The following is a 27,203-nucleotide window of genomic DNA, read 5'->3' as shown; positions in this document are numbered from 1 at the left end:
TGGTATACAGACATCATTTCCCCTGCCTATGTCAGCTGAAGTCCTTAGAAACAAACCCCAATAGCAAAGGGCACACCTACAGCCCGAGTTCTTGACATGAGCTGCGTGTCCATCGCTGCAATTCTGTCGCCCTTCCCTGCCTTTCTTTTCTTAGTCTACTTGGTTCCTGTCTACAAACAGCCATAGAGAATAGTAGTTTTATGCATTCCTTCTTCCAAACAAAAACTGACATTGAAATGAACTTGTAAGTACTTCATCCAAAGACACACTAAGACTTTTATACACTGTGATATAACTGACGAAAGCACTCATTTTAATCTGGAGGAAGAGAAGTTCTCAACATCTTTGAACCATATCACTTACAAATGTCACAGATCTCACTTTGGTTTTGGAAGAAAATCTGTGAAATATACTAAATATTAAATGTTAGGCCAGTCATAGTAAATATTAAGAAATAAGTATAACATTTTGGAATAAAATTACAACACAGTAGTAGGAGTAATAATACTATATATTTTATTGAACTTGGTATCTACTGAACATTTTTAAAACCACGGTGTACATAATCACTAAGTTCTTGCACAAATTCAATCTTTTTTATATCATATACATTTTTAAATGAATGTAATTGTGTGCTCACAATCTTAGTACCCATAATCCCTGCATGACATCATGCCATTATTTCCAGCTCTAATTTCCTGATAAAACTATTAAAGTTTAAATGGCCTAACAATCACATGTATTAACAGCAGACAAGGGAATAAAACACGTATCTAACGCCAAGCCCTTTATCAGTACCCTCTGCTGTCCCTATCAGTGAAAAACTGTCTTCAGTAATCAGTGTTTTGATACTCAAAAGAGGGGAAAAAAGGATGTAATATGGGAGGAAAGAAAGAAGAAAGGGGCTGGGGGAGGGAAGGAAGAAATTAAAGTTCTGCGTATAATATTAAAGGTACCTAAAAAAAATTCAAGTATTTTTCATAATACTGTCTGCTATCTGGTTTTGACAAATAATTTGGACCATGTGTGATAATGTGTTCAGCAGAAGCTTGGCTAAACTTCGTTTGGAATAAAGACAAGCTCTATATTTTATTCCTGGATTCACCACTGACTCACTGAGTTTAACTGAACAAATTCACTCCAGTTTTGGGAGACTCAAATGTGATTTCAATAAAATGAGTAGGTATCTAATTTCTAAGGGTACCTCACATTTTCAAAGGCTAAAGTTGATATAATTCCAACTATCATGTTTCTCCTTTACTGGATATGATAATCTATAGAATGAACATCAACTAACAGGGAAAATTCTAACTTACTACCCCTCTGTGTTCCATCTTCAGACAGTTACTCGCAAGGAGTCCCATAGCTCCTATAGTTTGCCTTTCCCTGTCAACACAGAACACTGTGACCAGCAGAGGGCAGTAGAACTCTAGTAATGAAAGAGGACTCCAGGGCCTGGTTGCACCAGTGGCCTCTGCATTATATGTAATTGCACTGTTTTCTAAACTTGCTTAGTTTTTATAAAAATTTTCACATATCGATATATGAATTATATATATGTGTGTGTGTGTAGGCATGTGCATTCTCAGTCAGTAATTATAAATTAGCTATGAATAGTATAAATATGTTGACTTAACTAGAAACAAAAATGAAAAGAACAGTCTCTCTAACTGTTGTGGAATTCAGTAAAGACTGAGTTTCCATCTAAGGAAATCAAATTATTTCCAGTACAATGAGAACAATGAAACTGGTTCTTTTTATCACGTAAGTAAATGAGAATGTTCATATTATTAAAAGATATATAAAAATACCTACACAGTGCTTACAATTCAAAAAAAGCATGCCTCTGGCTGATGATTTTTTAAAAATTGTTTTCCTTTCATTTTGTATAATCTGTGAAGAATCAGAAAGGAGAGAAGAAAAAAATTGAAAATTCATTTTGAGGCTACATTCCAGAAAATTAAACTCTATAAAGGTGTTGCATATATTTTGGAAAAGAATTTATTTTTGTTCCCATATAATTCTCTGTTTTATAGATTTACTGAGATACAATTTACATACAATAAAACCTACACATTTAAAAAGAATATAATTCTTTTCTTTCCTTTTTCTTTTTCTTTTTTTTTAATTTAAATTTTTTATTTTTAGGTGAGAGGAGAGGAGATAATGAGGCAGAATCCTGCATGAGCCCCAACCGGATCCACCTGGCCACCCTGTCTGGGGCTGATCCTTGAGTATGGAGCTATTTTTAGCTCCTGAGGCTGATGTGCTCTACTGGGAGCTATCCTCAGTGTCTGGGGCCAAACTTGAAACAATCAAGCCACTGGTTGCAGGAGAGAAAGAGAGAGAGAAGGGGGAGAGGGAAGCGGGGAGAAGCAGATGGTCCCTTCTCCTGTGTGTCTTGACTGGAATCTGAACCTGGAACGTCCATACACCAGGCCAACGCTCTATCCACAGAGCCACCAGCCAGGGCTGTAAATTTTTGATAGATGATTTTTCACATCTTTAAGAAGCTCCCTTTATTCCTAGTTTGCTAAAAATTTTATTCATAATTAGATTTTAAATGTTGGCAAATGCTTTCTCGCTCTCTCTACTGAAATGATCATAGTTTTCTCCTTTAATCTGTAATGTGAAGAATGATTTTTGAATGTTGAAGCAAATATGCATCCCTAGAATAATCTTACTTTGTCATGATGTATTGTTATTTGAAAATAGCATTTGATTTAATTTGCTAAAATATTGTTAACGACTTTGTGTCTCTGTTTAGGAGATCAGCAGTATTTTTTCCTGGTAATGTGTCAGTCTGTTTCTGGCACAGGGGAATGCTGACCTTAAAAGATGAGTGGTAAGCATTTTCTTCTTTGTTTTCAAACAAGTCTGCATAAGATTGGTACTATTTCTCCCTGAAATATCTGATAGAAGTCAACAGCAAAGCTGTCTTTCTCCGTAAGGAGAACTTGATTACTTATGTCAACATATACACACCATTATTCTGATAATTCTAGTGCTTCTTTTGCAAGTTTTGACTATTTGAATCTTTTATTTGTCTACTCTAAGTTACAAAATTTATTGGCATAAATTTGTTCATAATATTCTATAATAAAAAAGTCTGACTCTTGATGTTTGAGTGCTGACAGCTTTAAAAGCCCCTTCTGCTTCCTATCTGCTCATTCCTGTAACACCAATGGGAGTCTCAACCCCCATGAGCTTCTGCCCACACAAGGGGACCCTTATCCAAATCCTATCCCATAACCACAATGAAAAGCCCCAGGCTGTCTCCTTCCCCTGCTCTCTCAATCCATGTTCAAATAGCTTAAGTTCCCTGCCCTTCTCTCCCCCCGAATCCTCAATTTATAGGTAATGAAATTTTCATATCTTCTTGGTAGGTGTGGGGCATCATTAGCCTTGACATTTGAACAAAACTTTGTGTAGCAATTCATCCTACTTCTGAGAAATGATCATAATACATTCACTTACTGTTTTTTAATGCCTGTTGAATTTATAATGTCAGTTTCATTCCTCATAATCAGTCTACCTAGGGGGTTGTCAATTTTACCGATCTTTCTAAAGAACCAACTATGGGATTATTTTCTCTATAGATTCTCTAATTTTTAGTTAATTGTTATACTTTTATTTTTTTCTGTGTTTTATTTATTCAGGGCTTAATCTGAACTTCTTCTCATTATTTAAGATGTAATCTTAGTCTTCAATTTTAAGGGTTTTTTTGGGGGGGAGGGTTGCCTAACAAAAACAGTTAATGGTATTATATTCTCTTTATGTATTGATTTATATCACATTCTGTTATATTGTATATTAAATGTCATGCATTTCAAAATATTTCCTAATCATTTGTTACTTTTAAGAGGCATGGTTTGGGCAGAAGTTAAATAGGTATTTTTCTATGTCAAAATATTTGAGTTAGTTTTCTTTTATCAATTTCAAATTAGATTTTTATCTTGGTATAAAAATATATTCAGTATTATTGAAATTATTTTTCATGCCCCTGCATAAAAAAGAGAGCCTTCACAATCCTTGCTAACTGTTCCAGATGCACTACCATGGTGAACGGCCCACCTCGGTAAATGCTCCAGATGTATTTCAAAAGCATGTGTACCCCTCAGTTGTAGTATTAAGTATTTTGTAAATTTAGGTTTTCTATATCATCACTGATTTTCAGTCTATTCTTATCAACTGAGCCAGTATATATAAAATGTCTCTTCTGGACAGTATAGTTGGCTCTTATATTTTCAATAATTTATACTTAACATAATTACTGATAAGACATTAAATATGACAAGACCATTATTGAAACAGTTGCACGTGGGCAGCAAATCTGGGAAGAAATGAAATTTGAGAATAAGAGTCCAGGGTATATTTGTTGGTTTAAAGATTCAAGCAAGGTTCTTCAAAACTATTTTGGACAAAACAATATAAAAGCATAACACTTCAAAACTTCAACCAAAGAGTTGGATTTATCGCCGATATAACTAAGAGAGAGCTATGTTGATAAGATGTAGCCTCGCTGAGCAAGCCAAACTGCTAATTTTATACAGAGCTAGCTTTGGGCAGAAGATCGCTTCAGGCTGTTTTTGTCCAGGAACAAGAATGGTCGATGTCAGCCTGAGAGTCCTATTGTGGGTTGGTTACAGAGGCAGTATTGGTTCAATGTCATTCTCAGAAGCATGATCACTGGAGTGAGTTGACTTCAACAAGGTGACTTTCAAGGCGTGAGATTATTACTAATTGATTGATTGTTGAGGGATGAGACATCAGAGCCACTCAATATTATGGCTAAAGTGTATACACTCACTAAAGACACATGAAGCTGGTATCTAACAATAGCAACAAAAATTTTCCATTAAATATTTACTTAATGCATACTTTGTTTCAGACAAGCTGTTAGGGACTTGATGTATACTACTCTGGTTCCCTATACTTCTGTGAGTTAAATACCATAATAACCACATTTATATATGAAGCCAATAGATAACTTGGCTAAAGCCACACACAGCTTGCAAGAAGAAAACAGATGCACCACGGTTCACATGCATTCATCACGTGAAAATGTGCTCACTGAGGACAACGATGGTTTCTGTACTGTTTAATGCTCTATCGCAAAACTCCAACATAACTCATGTTGTACAGCATGTCCTCCATTAATAAAGATTATTAATCTGTCTAAAGATCTTGCTTTTAAAATACCTAAGTACTGAATATCTGAACAAGATACTGACTGTGAAGAGATATCCAAAAGTGCAAGTTCTTAAGCTGGAGAGAGAAAGCAGAGTAGAGAGACGTGTCTTAAAATTGCGTCTAAAGGGGTGAATAACAAAGCTGATTTTTGTTTAAGTTGTAGAAATACCATTCAAGTCTATTTAAATTCACCCACTATATTTTATTTACATGAGAAAAATATGAAAAGGCAATGGCTTCCCGTTGCATGCACAATCCAATCCACCTCTTCGGTGTGACTTGCTAACGTCACACCTGAGGCACGATTAGTCTTTTAGTCACTGCACCGCAAGAGTTTTCTGTGCATTTTCTACATCGTGCCCACATCTTGCATGGCTCTCTCTTTCTCTCCCTGCAGGTTATATATTAAAGATTCATGCATTTATCATCTACATCAATTTCTCCCTTCCTTTCATAGCTTTTTTCCCCATTGTTTTCTTCCACATTGTCTGCTGCACCTAGCATTATGTTGAAGACAATGTAGATATTTAACTTATTGAATGGATGAAGAGGACCAGACCTACACACTATAATTTGAGAGGTATCAATACCCTTCAGTGAGACCAGTTGACCTTAACTGAGTTGACAGGAAGAATGTAAGAGAGAGGGAGGCAGGAAGCAGGTTCAATCACTTTATAAGAGAGTAAAAAATCCTTGATGGAAACATTGCTATACTGGTATCGCTCATTTTTAATCTCATTTCAACTGCTTAGATTTTTTAGATATAAATCTAATCACTCATATTTCTTGGCCAAAATTTATGAGTCATTCTTAGTTCTAGGATAGAGTTTTAATTTCTTAACACATGTATAAGCTCTTCCTATTTGATCCTTACTTCCTGTCCTCTCCTGCACAAGCCTGTTTCCAATCATTCTTTGTAATCCAACCATGTCATGCTGCACGGACTTCCCTGGACTAACTATTGAATAAATCTGCTCCTTCATTCTTCAGTACATTTGCATGTGGAGTTCATTTTGTCCTGAAGCTCCTTTAATGCTTGCTCAGCTGCTAAACAATTCATTCTTTAAATCACTCTTATATTATTCCCCAGCTGATGAATCCACGCCTACTCTGTAATCTTACACATACCTTCAACATACTACAGTTGTTTGCTCCTATATATCTTTCTGCTGCAAACTCTGAATCAATTGGATAGATATATACTTTAATATGTCTGCATTCTCAGCTCTTGCAACAATAATCTGCTTCTTTGTAGGCAAATAATTTTAAATAAATGAGTGAACTGAAATATTTTATAATTACATATTTGCTTTGTTCTTACAGACTTTTTGTTAGTTGAAAAATCTTTTAAAGGCCCTGGCCGGTTGGCTCAGCGGTAGAGTGTCGGCCTAGCGTGCGGAGGACCCGGGTTCGATTCCCGGCCAGGGCACACAGGAGAAGCGCCCATTTGCTTCTCCACCCCTCCGCCGCACTTTCCTCTCTGTCTCTCTCTTCCCCTCCCGCAGCCAAGGCTCCATTGGAGCAAAGATGGCCCGGGCGCTGGGGATGGCTCTGTGGCCTCTGCCCCAGGCGCTCGAGTGGCTCTGGTCGCAATATGGCGACGCCCAGGATGGGCAGAGCATCGCCCCCTGGTGGGCAGAGCGTCGCCCCATGGTGGGCGTGCCGGGTGGATCCCGGTCGGGCGCATGCGGGAGTCTGTCTGACTGTCTCTCCCCGTTTCCAGCTTCAGAAAAATGAAAAAAAAAAAAAATCTTTTAAAGGTTAAGGATTGACAAAGCCTTGATGTAGAATAACTTAAACATTTACAAAAATAAGCTCATTAGTTATCTTCATTGTATATAGATACTATGTCTCTACCTTTCAATCTGTCTATAAATCGAATGATTTTGCTCTTTCTGTAAATATTTAGCAATCATTATATCTCATGCACAGATGTATGTCTGTAACTGTATTTATATGTAGTTATATAGGCATACTTAGAAATAGAGCTTACTATTTGTCAGTCCAGCTTAAATCTACACAAAGACTCAGACACATGCTTCCGACCTTATCTTCAGGTATCGCATCCCCTCTTCCCGCCTGCGAAAAGTTTCTTCATCTCTAAGTTTGTGTATTAAGAGCGTTCTTACCATTCAGCTGAGAGTTCAAGCTTCCTTTTCTTTATTTCTTTATTTTTTTTTTTACTTTCTTTACTAGTCAACCTTTCATCTCAAGGCACTTTGTGCCTCTTTTCCATCATCCTGCACCAGTTATACTTTTCCTTGTCTCTGGGCTTATTTGATTAATGACATCTCCCCCAAATTACGTAACCACCATCGTGGCTTTGTGCTCTAGGGCACTAACTAAGCTGGAAACACATTTCACAGAATCCACTTCCCTGAATGGGTCCAGATCGGTGTTTCCCAATGTGGGGCCCATGCCCCACAGGGGGGCAATTCGATAGTTAAGGGGGCAATTTGAAAATGGACTCGACAGGACTTTAACTCTTTCACCCCGGGCCATTTAAATGCAATGCTAGATATCGGTGCCAAATTTAACAAAAAATGCAATTCTTAAATAATTGCGGTAAATAATTATTAAGTATAATTTCGTTTGACAAGACCAAAATATCAACTGGGTGATTGGCGTCGTCAAGTAAACTTCGTCCTGGGTTCACCTCGGAGCGTGCTGTCTGCCGCGGGGAACCCCGGACGTTTTAAAAACTCGCTAAACAACGCAGTTATTCTCACCTAATTGGTCCATCGCAACTTCTGTAGTGTTTCACAGCATTCAGTTGGTGTTAATTTGAAATAAGTGTCAGTCAAAACTGTTGTAAAAGCTCGTTGATTTAATAAATATACATATATATATTGTATAGATATAATTGGTAAGTATTTGATTTTATTTTTATCAATATTAAACTCTTTATTAAGTACTTCTTCATCGGGGCTAGAAAGCACTAATATTTTATAAATATTATTGGGGCTATAATAGTGCATGCACGACAATTTTAATTTTAGAAGCATAACTTTCCAGAAAATTTTGTCAAGCGGAAAAATATAGATACCTTTTGATTTGCGGTGGTAGTGTAGTAAATGTGTTATATACATTTAAATAAATATGAATTTTTAGTATACGTTTACTCTATGTCACATTGAATATATTTTAACACATATTTTAATATTAGTTTTTAATTGATCTTATTTTTATTTCTTATAGCCCATAGTAAAATGAGTGGTGCAAGCAAGAAAAAACTCGTCAATATTTGGAGGAATATTTAAAATTTGGGTTCATACAAATTAATCGCTGTTCACGATGAGCGGATTCCTTTTTGTCTTTTATGCCAGCCATGCTTGACCAACGAATCAATGAAACGAGGTCGTCTTGAGGCGCATTTGAAGGTGAAACATAGTGCTCATATTAATTCAGATTTGAGTTACTTTAAAACTTTAAAGAAAAATTTTGAAAAAAGAACATTAAAGTCTCTATTTACTGCTCATACTTCAACTAATAATCGTGTTCTTGAGGCTAGTTATCAAATTTCTTTATTCATTGCTAAAACTGGAGAAAATCACACTATAGGAGAGAATTTAATAAAACCGTCAATATCAGCATTTCTTAAAACGGTTCTTGAAAAAGATGACAAAGATGTAAAAGCTATGCCACTCAGTGGCAATACTGTTAGCAGAAGAATAGACAAAATGAGTGAGGATATTGAAAAACAACTTATTGAAAAGCTGAAAACAAGAAAATTCTCCTTGCAAATGGATGAATCAACTTTGAGAGACAGTGAGGCAGTATTGATAACTTACGTAAGATATATTGATAAAGGACATTTAGCTGAAGAAATGTTGTTCTGTAAAAGATTAGAAAGCACCACTACCTCCAAAGATATATATAATAAGCTAAAAAACTACTTAGATGTCAATGATATACCAATGAAAAATATAACATCTTGTGCTGCAGATGGTGCTCCCAATATGATGGGCAAGAAAAATGGCTGCTTAAAATTGATGAAAGATGCGAATCCAGAAATGATTCTTGTGCATTGTGTTATTCATAGGGAAAACTTGGTAGCTAAAAACATCTCGCCTGTTCTGAATGAAGTATTACATACAGTAATAAAGTGTGTTAATGCTATTAAAGCTAGTGCCAAATGTGAGCGTCTTCTCAAGCTATTTTGTGAAGAACAAAATGAAGACCATGTGAGACTTTTACTTCATACTGAAGTAAGATGGCTATCTAAAGGAAACTGTTTGAAAAGATTTATGGAACTGTTTGATACTCTTAGTGATTTTTTAAGCGACAAACCTGAAATGAAGTATCTGTTAACAATAGATGGTAAAGCATTTGTGAGTTATTTAGCCGATATCTTTGAAAAACTAAATATATTAAATAAGCAACTTCAAGGAACAAATAAAACTCCTGTCGATGCAAAAGCAAAGATATTTGGTTTCATTACCAATATTGAGTTATGTCAGAAACATATTAACAACAAAAACTTTAAACAGTTTCATTGGCTCCAAAAATGTGAAGTAACTGATACCGCTTTACTTGTTATTGTCAATCATTTGAATATTCTATTGGCTGATTTAAAAGAAAGATTTTCTGATTTAAAACAAATTGATTTCCCAACATGGATGATGCAGCCAATGTTAGTGGATTTGTCTGATATATCAAATATGCCGTATCAAGAAGAACTCGCAGAATTGCAAAATGATGAGTCAGTTAAAGCTTTATTTAATATCAAAGGAGCGATGGCATGGCTTTGTGAGGAAACAGAAATCAAATACCCAAATTCAACCAAATGTGCAAGAAAACTATTGCTACCGTTTCCATCTTCATTTTTAGCTGAATGTGGATTTAGTGCTGTAAATGATTTACTGGTAAAAAAAAGAAATCGGCTGTATATAACACAACGTGGAGACTTGAAACTAAAGCTAACCAAATTGGAACCTAATATAAAATCTCTGTGCAGCAAGCATCAAGCGCAAGGATCACACTAAATTAAAATAATAAATTAATATAGAAAAATCTGTATTAAAATTATTTGGAATTTAAATTTCTGTTTTTCATTATATGTTTTGAAATTTTACTTACTGTGTTTTGTTAACAATTTCATAGTGATTTCTTCCTAGAACCTATCATTTATGTTTATTAAGTGAACAAATCAATTTTTTAATGTTAAAAATTATGTATGTTACATAGGGGGGGACATAAAAATTTTAGAAAGGTTAAGGTGGGGCATGGCACAAAAAAGGTTGGGAAACACTGGTCCAGATGAAAGTTAGCCATCAGAAAAATCTGTGTAAGATCTGGAAGAGAGAAGTTAAACAGAAGTCATTTTCTCTATGAAAACTGGTGTTGGGCCAAGCACTATTGTAGCTGACACAGGTTGTCACTGATCTGTGGGCTCATCTTGCTGATGTGGGGTAGCAGCCTGCCATCAATGCCTTCAGTTTCTTAGGCTGAGGAAGCGGCACATGTGCCTCCCCGAGGCCAACGGCACCAGCCTCTCCTTCAGGTCACCAGGTTTAGAGGCAGTTTAGAGGTAGCAAGAAACGCATAAATGTGGTGAGTTTATTAAAAAGTCCATCCCAGATCTAATACTTGGAATTGGTCCCTCATTCCATCTCTCTCATAGTGTTTCTCCTTCACAATGGAAATCTGATGCATCTATTTGAAACAAGAATCCTTTCCTATTTTGATCACTTATGTTCTTCCACTAGTGCATTTGCACTGGTGAACTTGGAGAAACTCGTACAATTTCCTGCATCTTCAATAAAAATTTTTTGCTGGGATAAATAAATCCACACCCACTCATTCTTCATATTCTTCATAGGCACTGAGTATATACTATCGTAATTTGATTTAACTGGCTCTATTTAAAGCAAGATAAGTCCATGCTCCTGAAGCTTGATAACTCAAAGTCAATGGAGTGGGACTAGAAGAATCACAGGAGACAAGGGATAGCACAAAGGACCAATGTCTCCTTTCTCCTTGATTCAACTGCCGCAATTTCCATCTGCCTCTAATGACAGTAAAATTTTAGCTATCCTTTTCAAGTTCATTTATGTTTAAATGTAAACTGACTATACTATACAATGACTGGGTAGGATAGAATTGGGCAGGCTGTTAAACAAGTTAAATTTGTTCACGAAATGCGACTTTGAAAATGAGATGTGCTTTTTAATGAATGGCAGAGCTGAGGATGAACTGTATCCTGAACATGTAACATGGATCTATGCCACTTTCCTTTTAGAGAAACATGGGAAGAACTCAAGTAGTTATTTTCTTTGAAATTAATGCCATAGTGAATATTATCACTATTATCACCGCAAACAGTTAAATCAAATTAGAAATGAGAAATAAACATTACTCATTGTACTTCTAATTTAATTTAAAACACTGAAACTGGAAACATAGTTTGAAACACAGAAATGCAGATACCAAGTAGAATGTCTAACCGTTCTCATGTCTAACCGTTCTCAGCCTTCAGATGATATAGGATGCATTTCAGTATCTAATAGAAAAAAAAATAGCAAATATTTGCTCAATTCAATAATCTTTTCCAGGATTATATGGAATGAGTATCCTATAGGGCCTCTTCTTTGTAAACATAAATTCCCCCTCAATAAAAGTACTTAACAAATTACCCATGAAAATGAACAGCTAACCCTTAGCCATATGCCCAGAGTTCTCCCACGTCACCTCCACAGCTCTGCTGAGGAGAATATGACAGAAAGACAAACCTGGTAGTATTTTAAAATTTCTTCCTCGATTAACTTTTTTTTTTTAATAAAAAGAAGGGACTTGTCATTGAGCCTTCTAGGGTAGGCAGAAATATAGAGGATAAAAGGAATGATTTCTATGACCCTTCATATTTTGGAGGATATTAAATATTTAGATATTGCAGGCACATTAAGATAACAACAGTTCATTCTTATTATGGTGACAGCAATTTTAGTGAAATATGTCCAATACTCAATCTTAAGTGAACACCTCAAAAATCTACCTCAAGTAAACTGACATATCAACTGATATTTCAAAAGTGCTCAAGAACCAAAGAAGATAAACAGATGAGAAATATGCATATGGAAAGATGTTCATGGTATGTCTTTAGGGAACTGCAGATTAAAACGAGATTTCCCTACACAGCTCTCACAATGGCCCAAATCCAAGCACTGACAACACCCAGTGCTGGCGAGGATGTGGAGCAGCATCAACACTCGTTCTCTGCTTCTGGGAACGCGGAACGGGCCAGCTGCTTGGGAAGACAGTTTGAACAAAACTGAGCACACTCTTCTATGATGCAGCAATCACACACCTTGGTACTGGAAACGAATGGCCACACAAAACTTGCACAAGTTTATAGCAGCTTTCTTCGTGATTAACAAAAGCGTGGCTGAAAGCAACGAAGCTGTCCATTAGGTGAATGGATAAGCAGGCTGGGATACATCTAGACAATAGAAGATGACTCACCACTAAAAATAAGTGAGCTATCCAGCAATGAAAAGACGTGAAAGAACCTTAAATGCATAAATCTCAGCGAAAGAAGCCCGTTTGAAAGGCCACCTATTGTATGTTTCTAACTATTATGACATTTTGGGAAAGGCAAAATTCCGGAGACGGTAAAATGATTAGCGGTTGCCAGATTAAGGAAAGGGACAGGTTGAGTAGGCAGAGTACAGAGGACTTCTGTGGCAGGGAAGCTATTCTGTAGAGTACTACAATGGTGGATACATGTATACTTGTCATGACCCACAGAGTCTACAACACCAGAGTGAACCCTATGGACTCTGGGTGATAATTATGTGTCAATAGTATATATTCACCAAATCATAACAAATGTACCACTCTGGTACAAACTCCACAGTGGGGGAGGTTGTGGCGGAAACAGGGGCAGATGAGAACCCACTTATCATTGTGGACCAAGGTGGAAAATATCAGAGATGTGCTATAGCCTGCTTTCATAGGATGTCCCATTATGATGGCTAAATGGAAAAAAATACATATGACATGAAAGAAGATGATTAAGGCAATCCCCTGGAGGATAGGATTAAATGTCACTTGTAGGAGATCCAGAAGACTTCAAAGGAGTGAGTAGTTAACAATATCAAATATCACTGACAGATACATTTTTTTATAGACCATGAAGATTACTCAGCAACAGGTCTCTGAGCTTTAGAAAGCAAAGTGGAAGCTGGTTACAGGAGTGAGATGGAAATTAAAGGTAGGAACGAGGAACATTTATTTGGAATGTAATAGGAAACAGCAGAACTGCCTGAATGTTGACTTTGTCTTGTCAGGACCTGAAATTCCATGATAGATCCTGGCTGGCTGGCTCAATGATAGAGCATCAGTCTGGCATGTGTATGTCCTGGGTTTGATTCCAGTCAGGGCACACAGGAAAAGCGACCACCTTCTTCTCCACCTCTCTCCCTCTCCCTTCTCTCTCTCTGTCTCTCTCTTCGCCTCCCACAGCCATGGATCCATTACAGCAAGTTAGCCCTGGGAGCTGAGGATGGCTCCATGGCCTTGCCGCTGGCACTAAAATAGCTTGTTTGCTGAGCAATGGAGCAATGGCCCCAGATGAGCAGAGGATCACCCAGGAGGGGACTTGCCAGGTGGACCCCAGTCAGAGTGCACATGGGAGTCTGTCACTCTGCCTCTCTGCCTTTCACTTAAGAAAAGTAAAAAAACAAAACCAAAAGAAATCCCATGCTGGTCAGGAGCCCCAGCCGCCTGCCTTCAATGATCCTATGTTGGAAGCACTCAGTGTGATCTTCTACACCTACCTCCTTGTAGCACCTAGTTGTCTGAAGTTGCTAGAGACTTAGAGTTCACATAGAGGCAGTCCTTAGTTCTTTCCTCAGGGTCGACAGAGAGGACTGTTCATTGCAGCACAGCAATGTGGCTCATGTGAGCAGTGCAAGCTGTGGACCCCCTCGGCAGGGCTCAGATCTCTGCTTTGCTATAATCATCTGCCTTGAGAACTCGCAGCAGTTACTTAAACCCTCCAAACATTTTATCGTCAACAAAATTTAAATTTAAAAAATAACATCAACTGCTCTGGCCAATTGGCTCAGTGGTAGAGTGTCGGCCCGGCATGTGGAAGTCCCAGGTTCAATTTCTGGCCAGGGCACACAGGAGAGGCGCCCAACTGCTTCTCCACACTTCTCCCTCTTCTTTCTCTGTTTTTCTCTTCCCCTCCCCCAGCCAAGGCTCCACTGGAGCAAAGTTGGCCCAGGCACTGAGGATGGCTCCATGGCCTCTGCCTCAGGTGTTAGAATGGCTCTGACTGCAACAGAGTAATGCACCAGATGGACAGAGCATCGCCCCCTGGTGGGCTTGCCGGGTGGATCCCACTCGGGCACATGTGGGAGTCTGTCTCTTGGCTTCCCCAACTCTGACTTCAAAAAAATTAAAATTTAAAAAAAGTAACATCAGCTGTGAAGTTCGAAAACTGTGTAAATAAAACAGCGAGTTTAGAATGAAGGAAAGGGGTCTTTATTTCCCTTCACTGGTTGTTATATACATTTTTTTTCCACATTTCCCTTGCTGGCTAAGTCACCTTTGGCCTTTGGACTTCTTTTTCAGTTAATCTGAACTATAATTTTCAATCATTTTGAGTCACTTGTGCAACCCTCTTTTCATCATGTCATATATCTATCTGAGAATAATGTGATATAAACACTTCCAATGTATGCAACATCATCAAACAATCTAAAATATCATGCCAATATAAACTATTTCTATATTGATAGACTTTCATTTTTAATTTGATACATTTAACTACATAGTTTAAATATATAATAAAAATCATCACAGTTATTAAAACTGCATGTCAATGAAATTGTATAATTTTGCTATGTGGCCTTGAGTAATTTAATTAAATCCTCAAGGCCTTAAAATCTTTATCTATAAGTTTAAAGATAGTAATTAATATCTGCCATACAAAGCTGTTGTGACAATCAAATATAACATCACAGGCAAAGCACTTAGCTTGTCTCTCTTTTTTTTTTTTTTTTCTTTTCATCTTTTCTGAAGCTGGAAACAGGGAGAGACAGTCAGACAGACTCCTGCATGCGCCCGACCGGGATCCACCTGGCACGCCCACTATGGGGCGACGCTCTGCCCACCAGGGGGCGATGCTCTGCCCATCCTGGGGGTCGCCATGTTGCAACCAGAGCCACTCTAGCGCCTGAGGCAGAAGCCACAGAGCCATCCCCAGCGCCCGGGCCATCTTTGCTCCAATGGAGCCTCGGCTGCGGGAGGGGAAGAGAGAGACAGAGAGGAAAGTGCGGCGGAGGGGTGGAGAAGCAAATGGGCGCTTCTCCTGTGTGCCCTGGCCGGGAATCGAACCCAGGTCCTCCGCACGCTAGGCCAATGCTCTACCGCTGAGCCAACCAGCCAGGGCAGCTTGTCTCTTAACACATGGGAACATTCAGCAAATATAAATTCCCCCATCAAAATGTTAATAGTGTGATTCAAGGTGTACTGATATTAAGGACTGTTTATAACTGTATTTTTTCAATAAACATGTATTATATAGTACTAATAAAACATTAAAAGTTATAAATCAAAAGTAAATATTAAATCGTTTATTATTGTTTGTTTTTCTTTTTAAGTGGAGGGAAGGGCTACAATGGTGCTTCCCATGTTGCACCGTTCTTCCCAGGTCGACTGGAGAAAGTGAATGATCTCGCCTTTAACATACAGTCTCCAGTCATGATTCCCTATGACCCACCAGTGAGAGCTAAACAGACTTCACACAGATAACCCGAGGCAGGAGCAATATTTCCACTTTCTTTTTATTACTCCCTTTGCTTTTAAGCATAATTTTGTCCACCAATATCCGAAATGTTAGGCAGCATGGTCAGTTAATTATATCAAAGACACATGCGTGCCACAGTTCCCTCCTTTGGAACCTGAAGAGACATCCTAATGAGCTGAGGAAAATGTTTCCCAATAAACCTCACTACTGCTTCAGGTATCTTTATAAGATAACAACTACCAACTGACTGGAATTTGCATAATTGAGAATCCATGTTAGAAAACAACAGAATTCACAAGTTTTCAAACTGCAGCTCTGCTTATAAAATTTTTTTTTTAATGGAAACAGAGAAGCTCAGAAAGGATAAGAGGCTGAGGACCCTTTAGAAAAGGTCAAGTCCTTCCACAGGACGCACGCACACTGATAGCAGGCAAATTATCTTCACTCAATTCAACAGAATCTGTGACAGGCATTTGGATAATATAATCTTCTATTTATTGACATGAACCAGCAGCATTTTGCTATGAAGACAAGTAGCTAAAGGACTTTAAAAATATATATTTATAGGTAAAATTGATACCAAACTTCCTTCCAAAGAAGTTGATTTTGTACAATAAACAACAGTCATACAGAGACTGCAGCAATGAAGGCTGTCCCATCAGCACCATGTGGACATTATTAACAGTTTGTAAGGGATTTGATAGTAATATATTTCATATTCTCAAAGGAGATCTGTTATGCAATGCAAAATATATATGCAAGTTTCCAAGGTTGTGATTTTGTAACTTTAAAAATTAAGACTCCAAAGTTTAAGCTGAAATGGATTAAAAGAAAACTTTTAGTACAGGAGTAGTTTGTGGAGAAGCTATTTTGCCTCTTTCTCCCCTTAAAAAAAATTAAATAATCTGAAAATAAAATAAATTTTAGCTCTATTCTCTTTTTCTGATAAAGGACATATAATCATGATCTATCAGTATCTAGGATATAAGACAGATAAAAATAAGAGGGCCTCATTTTGTTTAATGCCTATTTAGCACTTAGCAAAAAGATCCTACAACTTGAAGCTCTTTGGCAAACTGTCTACTGATCAAGAGGATACTTGGCTAAACTGGTAAATCCACTCCTGTAACACTCGCTTATAAAGAGACTAAGATGGCCTGACCAAGGTGATGGTGCAGTGCATAGAGCGCCGGACTGGGAGGCAGAGGACCCAGGTTTCAAACCCTGAGGTCGTCAGCTTGAGCATGCGCTCATCCGGCTTGAGCACAGCTCACCAGCTTGAGTGTGGGGTCGCTGGTTTGAGCGTGGGAACATAGACATGACCCCATGGTCGCTGGCTTGAGCCCAAAGGTCACTGGCTTGAGCCCAAGGTCACTGGCTTGGCAAGGGGTCACTCACTCTGCTGTAGGCCTCCCACCCCCAGTCAAGGCACATATGAGAAAGCAATCGATAAACACCTAAAGTGCCACAATGAAGAATTGATGCTTCTCATCTCTCTCCCTTCCTGTCTGTCTGTCCCTATCTATCCCTCTCTCGGTTTCTCTCTTGGTCTCTGTCACAAAAATAAAGAAGAAACTAAGATGCCAAGATACTATGCAATTTATGCACACTTCAGGGTCATCTTCATCCATAATATTAATAAAATGTTGTTTATTGATCACCAGCACTCATATATAGCACAAATTTTAAAGAAGAACATATTTTAAATGCTTTTTATTCCAATAAATTTTTTTTTGGTATTTTTCTGAAGTGAGAAACGGGGAGGCAGAGACAGACTCCCCCGCATGCGCCCGACCAGGATCCACCTAGCATGTCCACCAGGGAGCGATGCTCTGCCCATCTGGGGTGTAGTTCCATTGTGGCCAGAGCCATTCTAGTGCCTGAGACGGAGGCCATGGAGCCATCCTCAGTGCCCAGGCCAGCTTTGCTCCAATGCAGCCTTGGCTGTAGGAGGGGAAGAGACAGAGAGGAAGGAGAGGGGGGAAAGGTGGAGAAGCAGATGGGAGCCTCTCCTGTGTGCCCTGACTGGGAATCGAACCTGGGACTTCCACATGCCGGGCCGATGTTCTACCACTGAGCCAACTGGCCAAAGCCTATTCCAATAATTTTAGTCAATAAATTTGCAGGAAATTTTAATCCAGAGGGAGAATGTTTGTTTCATGGTAAGGTCCAAAGGCCTCACCTCCAAATACCATCACACTGGGGATCAGATTTCAACACACGAATTTTGGAAGAATACAAGCAACCCATCCATAACAATAAACCAAATAAAATACAACATGACTTTTGAACTTTGATGAATCATATGCAAAAATAATCAATTTTTAAATTTTTAAGTGTTCTTCCTATCGAATTTCTTCATCTATTGAATAACTTTATAATTACCAATCATTTTAAATACATATAGACAAAGCATGGACATTTTAATTAGGGTCACAGAATGAACTATAAACCTTGTGAGCCTGAGAAATGCCTCAGACAGACTGGACAAGGAAAGGCTGAGACAGAGGAGAGAAAAAGCCAGCATAAATGTATAGCTAACCTCATAATCTTTCCTCATGTCAAGGATCCTAGTTCAAGATCAACCTGCTTCAGTGGCTCTTTAATGTCTTTTTACCTTTTACAGTTGTTTCCAGTGGGAGCCAGTGTGATACCAGCTATCCTGCCATGTTTTGAACCAGAAGTGCACCAGTCACTTTCTTTTTACCTCCGATACTTACTAAATTCATGAACCTATTTTGCCAATTATTTGCTTACATTTCTTCTTATATTCGATTTCTTCCTCCCAAGTTCCAATGAATTTTTGCTGAAATACACTCTTTAGTTGTTTTTCATCATGTGCCCATGAGGGAAAAATTCTTAAGTTTTTAAATGCCAGGGGAAATTTTTTTTTACTATCATTAGGAGGTATCTAAGTGTAGTAATTTTAATTTCTTAATCTTGCTAGGGCCTCACTTTTTGTTTTTTAACCTAAGGATGCATGTCTTCCTTTAGATAGGTATCACTCTCCTTGACTGTCCTTTTCTCCATCCCTTGTCTCTCCTTTCGGAACTCTGATTAAATGTATATTGACCAATTCATTTTAATCCTCTATGTTTCCTAATTTCTCTGTTATGTTTCATCTTTCTATGTGTTTTGAGTCATCTTTTTAGACCGATCTTCTGATTCTCTCTTCTGCTGTACTTTAATATTTAATGTCTTTTAATGACCATGTTTGATTCTTCTGCAAGCTCATCTGTTCTTTTTTCATAATGTCCATCTTTTGCCTTATGGATTCTATGCCTTTATCTATTGTTATAAAAAATCTGTGACTGGATAAAGAAGATGTGGCACATATACACTATGGAATACTACTCAGCCATAAGAAATGATGACATCGGATCATTTACAGCAAAATAGTGGGATCTTGATAACATGATACGAAGCGAAATAAGTAAATCAGAAAAAAACAGGAACTGCATTATTCCATACGTAGGTGGGACATAAAAGTGAAACTAAGAGACATTGATAAGAGTGTGGTGGTTACGGGGGGAGGAGGAAAGGGGGAGGGGGAAGGGCACAAAGAAAACTAGATAGAAGGTGACAGAGGACAATCTGACTTTGGGTGATGGGTATGCAACATAATTGAACGACAAGATAACCTGGACTTGTTATCTTTGAATATATGTATCCTGATTTATTGATGTCGCTCCATTAACAAAATAAAATTATTAAAAAAAAAAAGTTTAATTAGAAAAAATAAAAAAAAAAGTCTTCATTAAAAAAAATCTGTAGGTATTTATTTGAAGTCTCTCTTTCAGAGAGTCTCTACTATCTGAAATTCTCTATGTGTGTGTTCTGCTATTTTTGCATGTATCATGTTTTGCTTGGCTATTTGTAACTTTTTACTAAACTCATCTTTAGAGAGTTTACAGTGGGATTTACAGGTTCTCTGGAATAGGGAGGAAGTCCTATGAGGTTTTACAATTGTCTTTTTCAGGACCTAGCATATTTCACTTTGGGACGAGTGGGGTTTTTACGGTTATTGGTATTATCAGCTTCAGGTTACTGCACTGCATGAAGAGTCTTAGCTAGGATTCCAACTTCTCTCTGGGTAAGATATTCTTTCCCCAGCTATAACCTAAATAAAAGGCACGTTCTCTTCTTGTTTATTACGCATGCTGGCACTACCAGGTGAAGATTTTTCTGAATCCTGTTTCATGGAAAACAGGCTTCTGTCTTTACATAGGGTACTCAAGTTTAGCTCCTGGTCATTGGCTAGGCACAAGCATTCACTCTAAGGTTCAGATGTACATTCAATCCTAAATCAGAACTATTTTCTTCCACAATTCAAGAGCCAGAACTTCCATTTGTGAACATTTGCACATTACTAAATCACTGCATAAGGCTGTACTTGGTGTACCTGATGTCAGTATACTGTGGGATATTTGGCATTAGGTATTTCTCACTGGTTAGCTTTTACTTTCCCTTTTATGTCTGCCATCTAGGCATGTCATGTTGTTAATTTATAGCTCAAGTATTTATTTTTTAAATTTTTTAAAAAAATTTATTGATTTTAAAGATAGAGGAAAGGGGAGAGAGAGAGAGACATGTGCCCTGACAAGAGATCAAACTGACAACCTCTGAACATTGGACGATGCTCTAACCCAGGGGTCCTCAAACATTTTACACAGGGGGCCAGTTCACTGTCCCTCAGACCATTGGAGGGCCAGACTATAAAAAAAACTATGAACAAATCCCTATGCACACTGCACACATCTTATTTTAAAGTAAAAAAACAAAATGGGAACAAATACAATATTTAAAATAAAGAACAAGTAAATTTAAATCAACAAACTGACCAGTATTTCAATGGGAACTATGGCCTGCTTTTGGCTAATGAGATGGTCAATATCTGGTTCCATATTTGTCACTGCTAGCCGTAACAAGTGATATGACACACTTCTGGAGCTGTGACGCATGCATCCCGTGTCACCGGAAGTAGTACTGTACGTGAGCGATGCCACGCTTTGCATCCGCATCCTGTGCTCCTCTCACTGACTACCAATGAAAGAGGTGCCCCTTCCGGAAGTGCGGTCGGGGCCAGATAAGTGGCCTCAGGGGGCCACATGCAGCCCGCGGGCCGTAGTTTGGGGACCCCTGCTCTAACCAATGGAGCTATCTGGCCAGGGCCAAGTATGTATTTTTTTTATTTGATTACATTTTATCTGACAACACTATATGTTTAGAGTAGGAAGGTAGATTTCTCTAATTATGCCACAGTCCACTGAATCATGTTACACAACACATTTTAAATGGTAAAACAAAATGATTAACCACCATTTAATTTGTCATCTTTATCATGTAAAATAAATTACTCAGGTTTCCTTCATGAATATTAAATAGTTTTTCTTGTTTTTCATTTGTTTTTATAAGTAGAATTCAGAATGCATTTGGGGATTAAGGGACAAGGGTTAGATATGCTGTATTACACTTACTTGCTAAACTGATTGGATAAAAATATCGTTTCCCCATTACTCAAAATGTTCTTATTCTCCTCATATCTGATCAATGTGGAATGTGTAAGGACTTATAACCTCAAAGCAAACTAAAGGGTACATCTTCATTTTAGCCTTAAAAGTATTGACCTTGGCTACAACTATATTTATAAATAATTATAATAAGCAAAAGTAAAACAAAAATATCAATGGCCTTAGGTATATAATCATATCATTATAAAATAGTTCCCTTCTGAAATAAATTCTATCTCTACTAGTCATATATATACTCAACCCAAAAAGATTTTCTTCAGGTGTCTTTAATTGTAATTTTAATTATATTTGGTATCTAACTTATACAAATAGAATATAAGCACCCATTTGTTATTTTAATTTTTAAAAGGCTCTATCACTTTCTGGATATAAATTTTCTCTAGAAAATGATAAAAGTTTATATTTATTAATTCTGTTTAAATATAATATTTTACCTTTTAATCATGTTACTATCATACACATAGTTACATAATGTCTAAAAGAGAATATATTTTGTCCTTCAAAATATGAGTTCTAAGTTTATTTTCTATCCCATTCCTAATAGTAATTGTGTAACTGGATTACAGACAAGAGCATTTGCTCTTTTCAAAGCACTGTGACATGACAAAGCCTGAAATGTGCGTATTATCTTCCCAGTTTTGCTCCAAGGACATGATGAGCTGGCAAAGCACAAAGTCTTGTCCCTAACACAGTACTTCCGTCTCCAAAGCCCACATTCTTTACACTAGGATCGAATGGCTCTTATATTCCCCAAATAAAAAGACTACAGACTGGTGAAATCACATCTTATATTCTCTTGCATGAGAAAAATTTTACATTACAATTGAAGTTCAACTAATAAGGTTACTTATGCTTTTGGGTGGATGAAGTTTTGCTACAAGTGGGCTTTCTTTTTATTGTCATAATGTGTTTCCTGGCTATTGTTTCTGGCTGATAATTTATCCATTGCGCCACCGCCTGGTCAGTCTGGCTGATAATTTATTACAATTACATCTCACATTTGGCAAAAAACAAAAAAGAAAAGAAAAGGAAAGAAAAGGAAAGAAAAGAAAAGAAAGAGAAAGAAAGAAAGAAAGAAAGGAAGGAAGGAAGGAAGGAAGGAAGGAAGGAAGGAAGGAAGGAAGGAAGGAAGGAAGGAAGGAAGGAAGGAAGGAAGGAAGGAAGGAAGGAAGGAAGGAAGGAAGGAAGGAAGGAAGGAAGGAAGGAAAGAAAGAAAGAAAGAAAGAAAGAAAGAAAGAAAGAAAGAAAGAAAGAAAGAAAGAAAGAAAGAAAGAAAGAAAGAAAGAAAGAAAGAAAGAAAGAAAGACTAGAAACTTAGAGGGTGAGACCACGGCTGTGCACCATGAGCAGCTGACTGAAGACCATCAGGTCAGGACCTCTGAACACCTGCCTCATTGCCTCCAACAGATACAAACTTATTTTATAGAACGTGTACAATAATCTAGGAATAACAGGGTGTTTCTCTGGGGACCGGGTTTTTTGATAAATGCAACGTATTGCTAAAGATTCTTGTTCAAATGCATATTTATTTTCTTGGTAACTTCAGTGACACTATGGAATGCTCCAGGGGTTGTAAAACAGACTTTTTACTTTTATATCTTTCAGTATTTCTGTGTTGCAGTAAGTGAATCATAGGAACATACAGCTTACTCAGGTTTGCAGTACTAGATTCAAATAGTTCTAGGATTTTTTAAAAACCAAGAGCTTGCCTTTCTGGACTTTTGGAATCTTTCTGTATTACCTTTCATCTTCTAAACTCTAGACTAAGGTGTGATGTTCAAACTGAAATGGAACCAAAATAATGCCAGCACTGTGACCTCCGCCCTCCTCTCTACGTTTTCCTCTAGAGGCATTGCATGGGAAGGCCGTTCACTTCTCACTCAGCACCTGCTCTATGCCAAGTGCTATCCAAAGTGCTTTATGGTGATTTCATTTAACTTCTCCAACAAACCAACGAGGGAGACAGAATACAGCAAAAGAAACTACAGCTCCAAAAGTTCAAAATCCATTTACAATGACAATGTTAGTAATAAAGAAACTGAAATTTGAACACACAACAAAAATAACTCCCACTATTTGCTTCCAAATGTTAAACAGGCTGAAGCTGATTTTTAATATTTTTACACACTATTGGCATCCTTTATAGTGACTCACATAATGCCACCCAGCACAGTTCTTGTTTTCAGGCTGAAAGCCATCACTCTTTCTTCTGCCAAGGGAGACATGTCCCCTACCCCAATACAGTTTGCCTAGACCAAAAACAATCACACCACTAAATTCATCTTTTGTTCATCTTCTCTCTCTGTTACATCAGTAGAGAAATGGTGCAGGTAATGTAGGAATAAGACATATGGACAGTTGGGGTTTTGTAAGACTAGTCATATAATAGTTTTAAGAATTTCTGGACCTTAGAACATATTCTAGAATAGTAGCTGAGTGCAAGTTCTCACACCAAACTTATTAACTACCACAGGGTAAAAATTCAAGGCCCCTGTGTGATTGACAAAGCTCCTGCTTAATTTTCAGTTCAAATTCTTACCTTGAATAATAAACGGTGCACTACATACAGTGTGTCCGTAAAGTCATGCTGCACTTTTGACCGGTCACAGGAAAGCAACAAAAGACGATAGAAGTGTGAAAACTGCACCAAATAAAAGAAAAACTCTCCCAGTTTCATACCTATTCAGTGCAATTCGATGTGGGCTCACGCACAGATCGTCTTTTGTTGCTTTCCTGTGACCAGTCAAAAGTGCACCATGACTTTATAGACACACTGTATTCTTTTTCAAAGGTACTATGTGCCTCTCTTTATTACCCCAAGTTTATAATCCCTGCCCTCCTCCTGTTACCTGTCTGTCCTTTCATGGCTTCACTTACCAAGCAGCACTGATCTACCCCTCTCCCCCCAGCCTCAGGGTGGGAGGTATTTCCGTGTACTTTCAGAGTGCTCTGGACTTGCCTATCATTTCCAGATCATTATTCCTTGGAGTACACGCTGTAGATGGTAAATTTTCATGTTAAACAATTATAAAATAAATAGAAGGGTGAAACAATTCAATGTGCCTACTCATCAGCTTATTCTTTGCTCAAGAGCAGTGACTGAATTAGAAGGAGCCTGGGTGGGTGGAAAGTGTGGCAGAGAAGACACGGGAGACTTCGCTGACAGGCTATCTAGTGACCAACATACATCGTCCCCTCCTCACAGTGCACCTCAGCACACACACAGCACTGTTCCCCTTGGGCGGGTCTAGTATGGTCAGCACACAGGAAGGCTCTGGAGTTAAATAAGACTAGGGTCCCCATTCCACCTCTGAAACCTAATAGCTGTGTGGCAGCTGCCTGACAGCAAGGACTGCGGGGTAATGCACCTATGTGGTTATGTGGTTAAGCCAATAAATAACTCTTACCCTAAGAGCCTAGACACACTAGAGTACAGGAAACCAAAGTTTCCTTTTTAAAAAGAACCAGGTCCATTTCATTTAAGATGAAGAACAACTTTTCAGTGCTGTATCCTGAATTAAATATACATCTATTTATTAAACTTCTGCCCTGAAATATATAGATTTGACATTTCAAATGTCAAGTAGTTAAAGGAATTTCAGATACTGCTAAAGACCCTCCCTTTTTCCTGCTGTATCAGAGCCAAGTCTGTACCCTGGGCAGTGACGATGGCCAAGAATCTGTTATTCCTTGGTTCTGATTATTTCAGCAGCTCGTTCTGCAATCCTATCTCCTACCACTGATCCCAGATTTCCTCATTTTTTTTAAAGTAAATATTTGGAAAGTACAGGAGAGCAAGATTTTTTTCTTTCTAAATTTGGCAAATGGAATACCAGGAAAGTCAAAAAAAGAAGAAGAAAAAAGTCTGTCAAATATTTTCTTCTCTGTTTCATTGATGACATTTCTGTCAGGTCTTTGGAAAGGCTGTGCATGCAGATGTTGAACACTTAGCTGGAAGCGAGGACGCATGTCCATTCCTGCGGGCAGGCACGAGCCAGGCCATCTCTTTGCAGCTCTTGCCCTGATTTTTATGCAACTGACCATAATGAGTTTTACATTAAGGTGGTTGAACAATAAATAAAGCCAACTCTACCACTGTTTTGCTGTAAAATGTCACTCAATGTTGCTTCATATAGCATAAGAAGAATCAGTTTGTAATGCCCAGAGCAGTTAGAGACTGATGTGGAAAAGTAACCCAGGGCTCTGCGTGGGAAGTAAAAATGACTATTGATTGTGTGAAACAGACTGCTGACATCAGACAAGGACACTGTCTTAATACATTTCCAAAAGTGGCAAAGACACTGATCACACACAGGAAACTTCTGAACAAAGACCTAAAAAAAAAGATAAATCACAGGATTCAAGCCACACTTGAGGCACCAGCATTCTTAATATCCACCTGGTATCTGCAACCAGTCCAGAGAGCAGCAGAGCTGCCCGACTCACTCGAAGGCTCTCTGGTCTTACCCATGGGGCTCGGACATTCTGCACGTGTCCAAACTTACTCATGACCTTTGTGCTCTTTGAAAAACCATGAATAGGGAAGTTGAGGTTCCTTCTTTCCTAAGCTTGTCCACAATGAGAGCATCCCTCCAGGATAATTTCTCTATGAAAATTAAATTATTTAGATGTACAATTTTCAAAAATTTTTCTATTGAGAGAGAGAGAGAGGGAGAGAAAGGAAGGAGGATCAACTCATTGTTCTACTTAGGTGTTCCATTTTAGTTGTGCAAACATTAGCTGCTTCTCATTTGTGCCCTGACCAGGGATTGAATCAGCAATCTCAGCTCTCTGAGACAATGCTCTACCCACTGAACAACTCAATCAGGGCCTAGTGGCACACAGCTTTTATTGTGTAGCTGAGTATTTGTATAACATTGACCCCCATGGTGTCTACTCAGAGACTGTCTATCCCAACACGTGCATGATACACGGTGCCATCCACCACCGGCCAGGGCAGCCTTGGGCCACTGCTCTGCACCTCGTCCTCACTCAGCAAGCGCCTGCCCCCCGCTCCCCTGCTTCCCTCAGCAGTTAAAGACAATGTTTTGATCTTCTTTGCCTCATCAGGCACTGAGGACTCTATTAAAGGGAGTTCTTCAGGAATAGCAGTTCATGAATAGAACTTCACGAACGTTATTTTTAAATTTCCCACACAAAAAGTAAAATGTATAAAAAGGGTGCTACTATTTAGTGGTGAAACCAAAATGAAACAGTTAATCCTACTTGCACGGGTCATGAAATTCTTCACTGAGTGAAAAACCATCTAAATCCTGAGGAAGAGAAGGTGACTATGAGTCTTACAGAGGAAGGAGAAAGGCAAGAAAGAAGGGAAATTCTGCTTGATCATTTATGTCCGAGGTCTTCGCATAAAAACTTGACTATTAGATATCAGATAGTTGTCTTATTCCTGCTGCCCATGTGGGCAAAATTTCTTTCAAATAGACAACGGAAAAGGAAGACTCATATATCTAAGAAAATAAAAAGTGAAAGTCACTTATCAGTAATGCAAAAAAACAAAACAAAAACAACTACAAGATACAGAATATATTTAAATTCCAGATCTTGTACAATTAATTAGTTGCCGGGGTCCAGCCCCGGGGGGAGGATCCAGGGGTCCCACAGGAGGAGACGGCGTCGGCGAAAATCGAGTGAGAGAGCCGAATTCTTTTCTTTCTCTGTATTCTCTAGTTAGCATTTACTGCCAGGCATCTCTCTCAATG

Source organism: Saccopteryx leptura, chromosome 1 (assembly GCF_036850995.1).
Source record: "Saccopteryx leptura isolate mSacLep1 chromosome 1, mSacLep1_pri_phased_curated, whole genome shotgun sequence".
NCBI lineage: Eukaryota > Metazoa > Chordata > Mammalia > Chiroptera > Emballonuridae > Saccopteryx > Saccopteryx leptura.
Note: the sequence above shows the minus strand (reverse complement) of the source record.